The sequence below is a fragment of the Schistocerca piceifrons genome, chromosome 5 (genome assembly GCF_021461385.2).
Source record: "Schistocerca piceifrons isolate TAMUIC-IGC-003096 chromosome 5, iqSchPice1.1, whole genome shotgun sequence".
NCBI classification, from domain to species: domain Eukaryota; kingdom Metazoa; phylum Arthropoda; class Insecta; order Orthoptera; family Acrididae; genus Schistocerca; species Schistocerca piceifrons.
The window spans coordinates 599,052,497-599,064,921 of record NC_060142.1 but is presented as its reverse complement, the minus strand read 5'-3'; the positions used below and the strand labels follow the sequence as shown (position 1 = coordinate 599,064,921).

General features: G+C 49.6%; 21 non-coding genes across 21 annotated transcripts; all 21 read right to left on the bottom strand.

Annotated features, from left to right (window-relative positions):
- Nucleotides 1-45: 45 nt before the first annotated feature.
- Nucleotides 46-117, bottom strand: Trnat-cgu. The gene has a single exon. It is a non-coding gene; the product is annotated as a tRNA-Thr (tRNA).
- Nucleotides 118-736: 619 nt separating this feature from the next.
- Trnan-guu lies at nucleotides 737-810 on the bottom strand. Its single transcript has one exon. It is a non-coding gene; the product is annotated as a tRNA-Asn (tRNA).
- Nucleotides 811-1,143: 333 nt separating this feature from the next.
- On the bottom strand, nucleotides 1,144-1,215 carry Trnat-cgu. Its single transcript has one exon. It is a non-coding gene; the product is annotated as a tRNA-Thr (tRNA).
- A 619-nt stretch (nucleotides 1,216-1,834) lies between these two features.
- On the bottom strand, nucleotides 1,835-1,908 carry Trnan-guu. Its single transcript has one exon. It is a non-coding gene; the product is annotated as a tRNA-Asn (tRNA).
- A 333-nt stretch (nucleotides 1,909-2,241) lies between these two features.
- On the bottom strand, nucleotides 2,242-2,313 carry Trnat-cgu. The gene has a single exon. It is a non-coding gene; the product is annotated as a tRNA-Thr (tRNA).
- Nucleotides 2,314-3,002: 689 nt separating this feature from the next.
- Nucleotides 3,003-3,076, bottom strand: Trnan-guu. Its single transcript has one exon. It is a non-coding gene; the product is annotated as a tRNA-Asn (tRNA).
- Nucleotides 3,077-3,409: 333 nt separating this feature from the next.
- Trnat-cgu lies at nucleotides 3,410-3,481 on the bottom strand. The gene has a single exon. It is a non-coding gene; the product is annotated as a tRNA-Thr (tRNA).
- A 619-nt stretch (nucleotides 3,482-4,100) lies between these two features.
- Trnan-guu lies at nucleotides 4,101-4,174 on the bottom strand. Its single transcript has one exon. It is a non-coding gene; the product is annotated as a tRNA-Asn (tRNA).
- A 333-nt stretch (nucleotides 4,175-4,507) lies between these two features.
- Trnat-cgu lies at nucleotides 4,508-4,579 on the bottom strand. The gene has a single exon. It is a non-coding gene; the product is annotated as a tRNA-Thr (tRNA).
- A 689-nt stretch (nucleotides 4,580-5,268) lies between these two features.
- On the bottom strand, nucleotides 5,269-5,342 carry Trnan-guu. Its single transcript has one exon. It is a non-coding gene; the product is annotated as a tRNA-Asn (tRNA).
- A 333-nt stretch (nucleotides 5,343-5,675) lies between these two features.
- Trnat-cgu lies at nucleotides 5,676-5,747 on the bottom strand. Its single transcript has one exon. It is a non-coding gene; the product is annotated as a tRNA-Thr (tRNA).
- Nucleotides 5,748-6,366: 619 nt separating this feature from the next.
- On the bottom strand, nucleotides 6,367-6,440 carry Trnan-guu. Its single transcript has one exon. It is a non-coding gene; the product is annotated as a tRNA-Asn (tRNA).
- A 333-nt stretch (nucleotides 6,441-6,773) lies between these two features.
- On the bottom strand, nucleotides 6,774-6,845 carry Trnat-cgu. The gene has a single exon. It is a non-coding gene; the product is annotated as a tRNA-Thr (tRNA).
- Nucleotides 6,846-7,534: 689 nt separating this feature from the next.
- Trnan-guu lies at nucleotides 7,535-7,608 on the bottom strand. The gene has a single exon. It is a non-coding gene; the product is annotated as a tRNA-Asn (tRNA).
- Nucleotides 7,609-7,941: 333 nt separating this feature from the next.
- On the bottom strand, nucleotides 7,942-8,013 carry Trnat-cgu. The gene has a single exon. It is a non-coding gene; the product is annotated as a tRNA-Thr (tRNA).
- Nucleotides 8,014-8,632: 619 nt separating this feature from the next.
- Trnan-guu lies at nucleotides 8,633-8,706 on the bottom strand. The gene has a single exon. It is a non-coding gene; the product is annotated as a tRNA-Asn (tRNA).
- Nucleotides 8,707-9,799: 1,093 nt separating this feature from the next.
- Nucleotides 9,800-9,873, bottom strand: Trnan-guu. Its single transcript has one exon. It is a non-coding gene; the product is annotated as a tRNA-Asn (tRNA).
- A 333-nt stretch (nucleotides 9,874-10,206) lies between these two features.
- On the bottom strand, nucleotides 10,207-10,278 carry Trnat-cgu. The gene has a single exon. It is a non-coding gene; the product is annotated as a tRNA-Thr (tRNA).
- Nucleotides 10,279-10,967: 689 nt separating this feature from the next.
- Nucleotides 10,968-11,041, bottom strand: Trnan-guu. The gene has a single exon. It is a non-coding gene; the product is annotated as a tRNA-Asn (tRNA).
- A 333-nt stretch (nucleotides 11,042-11,374) lies between these two features.
- Nucleotides 11,375-11,446, bottom strand: Trnat-cgu. Its single transcript has one exon. It is a non-coding gene; the product is annotated as a tRNA-Thr (tRNA).
- A 619-nt stretch (nucleotides 11,447-12,065) lies between these two features.
- Nucleotides 12,066-12,139, bottom strand: Trnan-guu. The gene has a single exon. It is a non-coding gene; the product is annotated as a tRNA-Asn (tRNA).
- Nucleotides 12,140-12,425: the final 286 nt, after the last annotated feature.

Sequence of the window (12,425 nt, the reverse complement as noted above, 5' to 3'; positions counted from 1 at the left end):
TGCTCGAGATAGCTGCGCTCCCTGCAGGAATGTAAAAAAAATGAATGCCTTCTGTGAGGTTCGAACTCACGACCCCTGGTTTACGAGACCAGTGCTCTACCACGGAGCTAAGAAGGCGGCAGCTTTGCGTTTGTGAGCTGTCTCCGAATTGTCACTTCATCATACTGAATCTTGCAACCCTTGACCAGATATCGGATTTGGCACACCGCTGCTGCTGGGGGTGTCCACATTGCCGTTTTCCAAATCTCTTGACTGTTTCGCCCTTACGATCGACGACGAGCGTCGGGCCACCAAGGGTTTGCCGTCTGCACAATCTTGACCTAGTGCACAGCTTGTGGGATAGCGTCGCTCGACTGCGAAATGCGCCTTTCGGCTCCCTGCACGTCGCTCGGCCAACAGCGGCCTACTGCTGACCGACACTTAAGAGACACCAAATACAAATCGACATCGAGAGACAGGCCCTGTCATATGGCACTCGCGACGTATACCCTGAAATTGAATGTAAATAATACGTCTTTTGTAGTGGGCGTCGCTCTACTGCAGTGTCACACATGACGAATAAATAGGAAAACAGTAGAACGTCTGTGTAGGGCCATGTTTTTACCTACAGTGTCACTTGGCTGAATGTGTATAAGGCTCTGTGGCATCACTCAAACACAGCCAAATTGTCACACTAGCTGTGTATCTCTAACAAAGTTGACGTATGTCCTCACGTAGGTGCCAGTTAAAACGATTTCGCCCCCGGGTGGGCTCGAACCACCAACCTTTCGGTTAACAGCCGAACGCGCTAGCCGATTGCGCCACGGAGGCCTCGACTTTGCTTCACTTTTGCTCTGTATATCAAACTAATTCGTATACCTTCTGCAGGAATCTCGCAGAATGGTAGCATCTGCTTACGCCTCTTCACATGGATAACGTGCATGCACACTGTAGCGAGGCTCATAAACGAATGACATCGCCAAGCATGACATTATACTACAAAATGCAAACAAACCACTGTTCTGCCTATGCATTCAGAAAAACTCTGAGGCCAATGGAATACTTGTCATGGGTTGTAGAACATCCCTCTCATTCAGTGTACTGCCTTGTGTTAGATGCTGCTCGAGATAGCTCCGCTCCCTGCAGGAAGGTAAAAAAAATGAATGCCTTCTGTGAGGTTCGAACTCACGACCCCTGGTTTACGAGACCAGTGCTCTACCACGGAGCTAAGAAGGCGGCAGCTTTGCGTTTGTGAGCTGTCTCCGAATTGTCACTTCATCATACTGAATCTTGCAACCCTTGACCAGATATCGGATTTGGCACACCGCTGCTGCTGGGGGTGTCCACATTGCCGTTTTCCAAATCTCTTGACTGTTTCGCCCTTACGATCGACGACGAGCGTCGGGCCACCAAGGGTTTGCCGTCTGCACAATCTTGACCTAGTGCACAGCTTGTGGGATAGCGTCGCTCGACTGCGAAATGCGCCTTTCGGCTCCCTGCACGTCGCTCGGCCAACAGCGGCCTACTGCTGACCGACACTTAAGAGACACCAAATACAAATCGACATCGAGAGACAGGCCCTGTCATATGGCACTCGCGACGTATACCCTGAAATTGAATGTAAATAATACGTCTTTTGTAGTGGGCGTCGCTCTACTGCAGTGTCACACATGACGAATAAATAGGAAAACAGTAGAACGTCTGTGTAGGGCCATGTTTTTACCTACAGTGTCACTTGGCTGAATGTGTATAAGGCTCTGTGGCATCACTCAAACACAGCCAAATTGTCACACTAGCTGTGTATCTCTAACAAAGTTGACGTATGTCCTCACGTAGGTGCCAGTTAAAACGATTTCGCCCCCGGGTGGGCTCGAACCACCAACCTTTCGGTTAACAGCCGAACGCGCTAGCCGATTGCGCCACGGAGGCCTCGACTTTGGTTCACTTTTGCTCTGTATATCAAACTAATTCGTATACCTTCTGCAGGAATCTCGCAGAATGGTAGCATCTGCTTACGCCTCTTCACATGGATAACGTGCATGCACACTGTAGCGAGGCTCATAAACGAATGACATCGCCAAGCATGACATTATACTACAAAATGCAGACAAACCACTGTTCTGCCTATGCATTCAGAAAAACTCTGAGGCCAATGGAATACTTGTCATGGGTTGTAGAACATCCCTCTCATTCAGTGTACTGCCTTGTGTTAGATGCTGCTCGAGATAGCTGCGCTCCCTGCAGGAAGGTAAAAAAAATGAATGCCTTCTGTGAGGTTCGAACTCACGACCCCTGGTTTACGAGACCAGTGCTCTACCACGGAGCTAAGAAGGCGGCAGCTTTGCGTTTGTGAGCTGTCTCCGAATTGTCACTTCATCATACTGAATCTTGCAACCCTTGACCAGATATCGGATTTGGCACACCGCTGCTGCTGGGGGTGTCCACATTGCCGTTTTCCAAATCTCTTGACTGTTTCGCCCTTACGATCGACGACGAGCGTCGGGCCACCAAGGGTTTGCCGTCTGCACAATCTTGACCTAGTGCACAGCTTGTGGGATAGCGTGGCTCGACTGTGAATTGCGCCTTTCGGCTCCTCTCTCTGGCTACAGTGCGCTGTTGTCCACGGTGGCGCTGGCGTTGCCCACGGGGCTTCATGTAGGGCGACTGCACGTCGCTCGGCCAACAGCGGCCTACTGCTGACCGACACTTAAGAGACACCAAATACAAATCGACATCGAGAGACAGGCCCTGTCATATGGCACTCGCGACGTATACCCTGAAATTGAATGTAAATAATACGTCTTTTGTAGTGGGCGTCGCTCTACTGCAGTGTCACACATGACGAATAAATAGGAAAACAGTAGAACGTCTGTGTAGGGCCATGTTTTTACCTACAGTGTCACTTGGCTGAATGTGTATAAGGCTCTGTGGCATCACTCAAACACAGCCAAATTGTCACACTAGCTGTGTATCTCTAACAAAGTTGACGTATGTCCTCACGTAGGTGCCAGTTAAAACGATTTCGCCCCCGGGTGGGCTCGAACCACCAACCTTTCGGTTAACAGCCGAACGCGCTAGCCGATTGCGCCACGGAGGCCTCGACTTTGGTTCACTTTTGCTCTGTATATCAAACTAATTCGTATACCTTCTGCAGGAATCTCGCAGAATGGTAGCATCTGCTTACGCCTCTTCACATGGATAACGTGCATGCACACTGTAGCGAGGCTCATAAACGAATGACATCGCCAAGCATGACATTATACTACAAAATGCAAACAAACCACTGTTCTGCCTATGCATTCAGAAAAACTCTGAGGCCAATGGAATACTTGTCATGGGTTGTAGAACATCCCTCTCATTCAGTGTACTGCCTTGTGTTAGATGCTGCTCGAGATAGCTCCGCTCCCTGCAGGAAGGTAAAAAAAATGAATGCCTTCTGTGAGGTTCGAACTCACGACCCCTGGTTTACGAGACCAGTGCTCTACCACGGAGCTAAGAAGGCGGCAGCTTTGCGTTTGTGAGCTGTCTCCGAATTGTCACTTCATCATACTGAATCTTGCAACCCTTGACCAGATATCAGATTTGGCACACCGCTGCTGCTGGGGGTGTCCACATTGCCGTTTTCCAAATCTCTTGACTGTTTCGCCCTTACGATCGACGACGAGCGTCGGGCCACCAAGGGTTTGCCGTCTGCACAATCTTGACCTAGCGCACAGCTTGTGGGATAGCGTCGCTCGACTGCGAAATGCGCCTTTCAGCTCCCTGCACGTCGCTCGGCCAACAGCGGCCTACTGCTGACCGACACTTAAGAGACACCAAATACAAATCGACATCGAGAGACAGGCCCTGTCATATGGCACTCGCGACGTATACCCTGAAATTGAATGTAAATAATACGTCTTTTGTAGTGGGCGTCGCTCTACTGCAGTGTCACACATGACGAATAAATAGGAAAACAGTAGAACGTCTGTGTAGGGCCATGTTTTTACCTACAGTGTCACTTGGCTGAATGTGTATAAGGCTCTGTGGCATCACTCAAACACAGCCAAATTGTCACACTAGCTGTGTATCTCTAACAAAGTTGACGTATGTCCTCACGTAGGTGCCAGTTAAAACGATTTCGCCCCCGGGTGGGCTCGAACCACCAACCTTTCGGTTAACAGCCGAACGCGCTAGCCGATTGCGCCACGGAGGCCTCGACTTTGGTTCACTTTTGCTCTGTATATCAAACTAATTCGTATACCTTCTGCAGGAATCTCGCAGAATGGTAGCATCTGCTTACGCCTCTTCACATGGATAACGTGCATGCACACTGTAGCGAGGCTCATAAACGAATAACATCGCCAAGCATGACATTATACTACAAAATGCAAACAAACCACTGTTCTGCCTATGCATTCAGAAAAACTCTGAGGCCAATGGAATACTTGTCATGGGTTGTAGAACATCCCTCTCATTCAGTGTACTGCCTTGTGTTAGATGCTGCTCGAGATAGCTCCGCTCCCTGCAGGAAGGTAAAAAAAATGAATGCCTTCTGTGAGGTTCGAACTCACGACCCCTGGTTTACGAGACCAGTGCTCTACCACGGAGCTAAGAAGGCGGCAGCTTTGCGTTTGTGAGCTGTCTCCGAATTGTCACTTCATCATACTGAATCTTGCAACCCTTGACCAGATATCGGATTTGGCACACCGCTGCTGCTGGGGGTGTCCACATTGCCGTTTTCCAAATCTCTTGACTGTTTCGCCCTTACGATCGACGACGAGCGTCGGGCCACCAAGGGTTTGCCGTCTGCACAATCTTGACCTAGTGCACAGCTTGTGGGATAGCGTGGCTCGACTGTGAATTGCGCCTTTCGGCTCCTCTCTCTGGCTACAGTGCGCTGTTGTCCACGGTGGCGCTGGCGTTGCCCACGGGGCTTCATGTAAGGCGACTGCACGTCGCTCGGCCAACAGCGGCCTACTGCTGACCGACACTTAAGAGACACCAAATACAAATCGACATCGAGAGACAGGCCCTGTCATATGGCACTCGCGACGTATACCCTGAAATTGAACGTAAATAATACGTCTTTTGTAGTGGGCGTCGCTCTACTGCAGTGTCACACATGACGAATAAATAGGAAAACAGTAGAACGTCTGTGTAGGGCCATGTTTTTACCTACAGTGTCACTTGGCTGAATGTGTATAAGGCTCTGTGGCATCACTCAAACACAGCCAAATTGTCACACTAGCTGTGTATCTCTAACAAAGTTGACGTATGTCCTCACGTAGGTGCCAGTTAAAACGATTTCGCCCCCGGGTGGGCTCGAACCACCAACCTTTCGGTTAACAGCCGAACGCGCTAGCCGATTGCGCCACGGAGGCCTCGACTTTGGTTCACTTTTGCTCTGTATATCAAACTAATTCGTATACCTTCTGCAGGAATCTCGCAGAATGGTAGCATCTGCTTACGCCTCTTCACATGGATAACGTGCATGCACACTGTAGCGAGGCTCATAAACGAATGACATCGCCAAGCATGACATTATACTACAAAATGCAAACAAACCACTGTTCTGCCTATGCATTCAGAAAAACTCTGAGGCCAATGGAATACTTGTCATGGGTTGTAGAACATCCCTCTCATTCAGTGTACTGCCTTGTGTTAGATGCTGCTCGAGATAGCTCCGCTCCCTGCAGGAAGGTAAAAAAAATGAATGCCTTCTGAGAGGTTCGAACTCACGACCCCTGGTTTACGAGACCAGTGCTCTACCACGGAGCTAAGAAGGCGGCAGCTTTGCGTTTGTGAGCTGTCTCCGAATTGTCACTTCATCATACTGAATCTTGCAACCCTTGACCAGATATCGGATTTGGCACACCGCTGCTGCTGGGGGTGTCCACATTGCCGTTTTCCAAATCTCTTGACTGTTTCGCCCTTACGATCGACGACGAGCGTCGGGCCACCAAGGGTTTGCCGTCTGCACAATCTTGACCTAGTGCACAGCTTGTGGGATAGCGTCGCTCGACTGCGAAATGCGCCTTTCGGCTCCCTGCACGTCGCTCGGCCAACAGCGGCCTACTGCTGACCGACACTTAAGAGACACCAAATACAAATCGACATCGAGAGACAGGCCCTGTCATATGGCACTCGCGACGTATACCCTGAAATTGAATGTAAATAATACGTCTTTTGTAGTGGGCGTCGCTCTACTGCAGTGTCACACATGACGAATAAATAGGAAAACAGTAGAACGTCTGTGTAGGGCCATGTTTTTACCTACAGTGTCACTTGGCTGAATGTGTATAAGGCTCTGTGGCATCACTCAAACACAGCCAAATTGTCACACTAGCTGTGTATCTCTAACAAAGTTGACGTATGTCCTCACGTAGGTGCCAGTTAAAACGATTTCGCCCCCGGGTGGGCTCGAACCACCAACCTTTCGGTTAACAGCCGAACGCGCTAGCCGATTGCGCCACGGAGGCCTCGACTTTGGTTCACTTTTGCTCTGTATATCAAACTAATTCGTATACCTTCTGCAGGAATCTCGCAGAATGGTAGCATCTGCTTACGGCTCTTCACATGGATAACGTGCATGCACACTGTAGCGAGGCTCATAAACGAATGACATCGCCAAGCATGACATTATACTACAAAATGCAAACAAACCACTGTTCTGCCTATGCATTCAGAAAAACTCTGAGGCCAATGGAATACTTGTCATGGGTTGTAGAACATCCCTCTCATTCAGTGTACTGCCTTGTGTTAGATGCTGCTCGAGATAGCTGCGCTCCCTGCAGGAAGGTAAAAAAAATGAATGCCTTCTGTGAGGTTCGAACTCACGACCCCTGGTTTACGAGACCAGTGCTCTACCACGGAGCTAAGAAGGCGGCAGCTTTGCGTTTGTGAGCTGTCTCCGAATTGTCACTTCATCATACTGAATCTTGCAACCCTTGACCAGATATCGGATTTGGCACACCGCTGCTGCTGGGGGTGTCCACATTGCCGTTTTCCAAATCTCTTGACTGTTTCGCCCTTACGATCGACGACGAGCGTCGGGCCACCAAGGGTTTGCCGTCTGCACAATCTTGACCTAGTGCACAGCTTGTGGGATAGCGTGGCTCGACTGTGAATTGCGCCTTTCGGCTCCTCTCTCTGGCTACAGTGCGCTGTTGTCCACGGTGGCGCTGGCGTTGCCCACGGGGCTTCATGTAAGGCGACTGCACGTCGCTCGGCCAACAGCGGCCTACTGCTGACCGACACTTAAGAGACACCAAATACAAATCGACATCGAGAGACAGGCCCTGTCATATGGCACTCGCGACGTATACCCTGAAATTGAATGTAAATAACACGTCTTTTGTAGTGGGCGTCGCTCTACTGCAGTGTCACACATGACGAATAAATAGGAAAACAGTAGAACGTCTGTGTAGGGCCATGTTTTTACCTACAGTGTCACTTGGCTGAATGTGTATAAGGCTCTGTGGCATCACTCAAACACAGCCAAATTGTCACACTAGCTGTGTATCTCTAACAAAGTTGACGTATGTCCTCACGTAGGTGCCAGTTAAAACGATTTCGCCCCCGGGTGGGCTCGAACCACCAACCTTTCGGTTAACAGCCGAACGCGCTAGCCGATTGCGCCACGGAGGCCTCGACTTTGGTTCACTTTTGCTCTGTATATCAAACTAATTCGTATACCTTCTGCAGGAATCTCGCAGAATGGTAGCATCTGCTTACGCCTCTTCACATGGATAACGTGCATGCACACTGTAGCGAGGCTCATAAACGAATGACATCGCCAAGCATGACATTATACTACAAAATGCAAACAAACCACTGTTCTGCCTATGCATTCAGAAAAACTCTGAGGCCAATGGAATACTTGTCATGGGTTGTAGAACATCCCTCTCATTCAGTGTACTGCCTTGTGTTAGATGCTGCTCGAGATAGCTGCGCTCCCTGCAGGAAGGTAAAAAAAATGAATGCCTTCTGTGAGGTTCGAACTCACGACCCCTGGTTTACGAGACCAGTGCTCTACCACGGAGCTAAGAAGGCGGCAGCTTTGCGTTTGTGAGCTGTCTCCGAATTGTCACTTCATCATACTGAATCTTGCAACCCTTGACCAGATATCGGATTTGGCACACCGCTGCTGCTGGGGGTGTCCACATTGCCGTTTTCCAAATCTCTTGACTGTTTCGCCCTTACGATCGACGACGAGCGTCGGGCCACCAAGGGTTTGCCGTCTGCACAATCTTGACCTAGTGCACAGCTTGTGGGATAGCGTCGCTCGACTGCGAAATGCGCCTTTCGGCTCCCTGCACGTCGCTCGGCCAACAGCGGCCTACTGCTGACCGACACTTAAGAGACACCAAATACAAATCGACATCGAGAGACAGGCCCTGTCATATGGCACTCGCGACGTATACCCTGAAATTGAATGTAAATAATACGTCTTTTGTAGTGGGCGTCGCTCTACTGCAGTGTCACACATGACGAATAAATAGGAAAACAGTAGAACGTCTGTGTAGGGCCATGTTTTTACCTACAGTGTCACTTGGCTGAATGTGTATAAGGCTCTGTGGCATCACTCAAACACAGCCAAATTGTCACACTAGCTGTGTATCTCTAACAAAGTTGACGTATGTCCTCACGTAGGTGCCAGTTAAAACGATTTCGCCCCCGGGTGGGCTCGAACCACCAACCTTTCGGTTAACAGCCGAACGCGCTAGCCGATTGCGCCACGGAGGCCTCGACTTTGGTTCACTTTTGCTCTGTATATCAAACTAATTCGTATACCTTCTGCAGGAATCTCGCAGAATGGTAGCATCTGCTTACGCCTCTTCACATGGATAACGTGCATGCACACTGTAGCGAGGCTCATAAACGAATGACATCGCCAAGCATGACATTATACTACAAAATGCAAACAAACCACTGTTCTGCCTATGCATTCAGAAAAACTCTGAGGCCAATGGAATACTTGTCATGGGTTGTAGAACATCCCTCTCATTCAGTGTACTGCCTTGTGTTAGATGCTGCTCGAGATAGCTGCGCTCCCTGCAGGAAGGTAAAAAAAATGAATGCCTTCTGTGAGGTTCGAAACACGACCCCTGGTTTACGAGACCAGTGCTCTACCACGGAGCTAAGAAGGCGGCAGCTTTGCGTTTGTGAGCTGTCTCCGAATTGTCACTTCATCATACTGAATCTTGCAACCCTTGACCAGATATCGGATTTGGCACACCGCTGCTGCTGGGGGTGTCCACATTGCCGTTTTCCAAATCTCTTGACTGTTTCGCCCTTACGATCGACGACGAGCGTCGGGCCACCAAGGGTTTGCCGTCTGCACAATCTTGACCTAGTGCACAGCTTGTGGGATAGCGTGGCTCGACTGTGAATTGCGCCTTTCGGCTCCTCTCTCTGGCTACAGTGCGCTGTTGTCCACGGTGGCGCTGGCGTTGCCCACGGGGCTTCATGTAAGGCGACTGCACGTCGCTCGGCCAACAGCGGCCTACTGCTGACCGACACTTAAGAGACACCAAATACAAATCGACATCGAGAGACAGGCCCTGTCATATGGCACTCGCGACGTATACCCTGAAATTGAATGTAAATAATACGTCTTTTGTAGTGGGCGTCGCTCTACTGCAGTGTCACACATGACGAATAAATAGGAAAACAGTAGAACGTCTGTGTAGGGCCATGTTTTTACCTACAGTGTCACTTGGCTGAATGTGTATAAGGCTCTGTGGCATCACTCAAACACAGCCAAATTGTCACACTAGCTGTGTATCTCTAACAAAGTTGACGTATGTCCTCACGTAGGTGCCAGTTAAAACGATTTCGCCCCCGGGTGGGCTCGAACCACCAACCTTTCGGTTAACAGCCGAACGCGCTAGCCGATTGCGCCACGGAGGCCTCGACTTTGGTTCACTTTTGCTCTGTATATCAAACTAATTCGTATACCTTCTGCAGGAATCTCGCAGAATGGTAGCATCTGCTTACGCCTCTTCACATGGATAACGTGCATGCACACTGTAGCGAGGCTCATAAACGAATGACATCGCCAAGCATGACATTATACTACAAAATGCAAACAAACCACTGTTCTGCCTATGCATTCAGAAAAACTCTGAGGCCAATGGAATACTTGTCATGGGTTGTAGAACATCCCTCTCATTCAGTGTACTGCCTTGTGTTAGATGCTGCTCGAGATAGCTGCGCTCCCTGCAGGAAGGTAAAAAAAATGAATGCCTTCTGTGAGGTTCGAACTCACGACCCCTGGTTTACGAGACCAGTGCTCTACCACGGAGCTAAGAAGGCGGCAGCTTTGCGTTTGTGAGCTGTCTCCGAATTGTCACTTCATCATACTGAATCTTGCAACCCTTGACCAGATATCGGATTTGGCACACCGCTGCTGCTGGGGGTGTCCACATTGCCGTTTTCCAAATCTCTTGACTGTTTCGCCCTTACGATCGACGACGAGCGTCGGGCCACCAAGGGTTTGCCGTCTGCACAATCTTGACCTAGTGCACAGCTTGTGGGATAGCGTGGCTCGACTGTGAATTGCGCCTTTCGGCTCCTCTCTCTGGCTACAGTGCGCTGTTGTCCACGGTGGCGCTGGCGTTGCCCACGGGGCTTCATGTAAGGCGACTGCACGTCGCTCGGCCAACAGCGGCCTACTGCTGACCGACACTTAAGAGACACCAAATACAAATCGACATCGAGAGACAGGCCCTGTCATATGGCACTCGCGACGTATACCCTGAAATTGAATGTAAATAATACGTCTTTTGTAGTGGGCGTCGCTCTACTGCAGTGTCACACATGACGAATAAATAGGAAAACAGTAGAACGTCTGTGTAGGGCCATGTTTTTACCTACAGTGTCACTTGGCTGAATGTGTATAAGGCTCTGTGGCATCACTCAAACACAGCCAAATTGTCACACTAGCTGTGTATCTCTAACAAAGTTGACGTATGTCCTCACGTAGGTGCCAGTTAAAACGATTTCGCCCCCGGGTGGGCTCGAACCACCAACCTTTCGGTTAACAGCCGAACGCGCTAGCCGATTGCGCCACGGAGGCCTCGACTTTGGTTCACTTTTGCTCTGTATATCAAACTAATTCGTATACCTTCTGCAGGAATCTCGCAGAATGGTAGCATCTGCTTACGCCTCTTCACATGGATAACGTGCATGCACACTGTAGCGAGGCTCATAAACGAATGACATCGCCAAGCATGACATTATACTACAAAATGCAAACAAACCACTGTTCTGCCTATGCATTCAGAAAAACTCTGAGGCCAATGGAATACTTGTCATGGGTTGTAGAACATCCCTCTCATTCAGTGTACTGCCTTGTGTTAGATGCTGCTCGAGATAGCTCCGCTCCCTGCAGGAAGGTAAAAAAAATGAATGCCTTCTGTGAGGTTCGAACTCACGACCCCTGGTTTACGAGACCAGTGCTCTACCACGGAGCTAAGAAGGCGGCAGCTTTGCGTTTGTGAGCTGTCTCCGAATTGTCACTTCATCATACTGAATCTTGCAACCCTTGACCAGATATCGGATTTGGCACACCGCTGCTGCTGGGGGTGTCCACATTGCCGTTTTCCAAATCTCTTGACTGTTTCGCCCTTACGATCGACGACGAGCGTTGGGCCACCAAGGGTTTGCCGTCTGCACAATCTTGACCTAGTGCACAGCTTGTGGGATAGCGTCGCTCGACTGCGAAATGCGCCTTTCGGCTCCCTGCACGTCGCTCGGCCAACAGCGGCCTACTGCTGACCGACACTTAAGAGACACCAAATACAAATCGACATCGAGAGACAGGCCCTGTCATATGGCACTCGCGACGTATACCCTGAAATTGAATGTAAATAATACGTCTTTTGTAGTGGGCGTCGCTCTACTGCAGTGTCACACATGACGAATAAATAGGAAAACAGTAGAACGTCTGTGTAGGGCAATGTTTTTACCTACAGTGTCACTTGGCTGAATGTGTATAAGGCTCTGTGGCATCACTCAAACACAGCCAAATTGTCACACTAGCTGTGTATCTCTAACAAAGTTGACGTATGTCCTCACGTAGGTGCCAGTTAAAACGATTTCGCCCTCGGGTGGGCTCGAACCACCAACCTTTCGGTTAACAGCCGAACGCGCTAGCCGATTGCGCCACGGAGGCCTCGACTTTGGTTCACTTTTGCTCTGTATATCAAACTAATTCGTATACCTTCTGCAGGAATCTCGCAGAATGGTAGCATCTGCTTACGCCTCTTCACATGGATAACGTGCATGCACACTGTAGCGAGGCTCATAAACGAATGACATCGCCAAGCATGACATTATACTACAAAATGCAAACAAACCACTGTTCTGCCTATGCATTCAGAAAAACTCTGAGGCCAATGGAATACTTGTCATGGGTTGTAGAACATCCCTCTCATTCAGTGTACTGCCTTGTGTTAGAT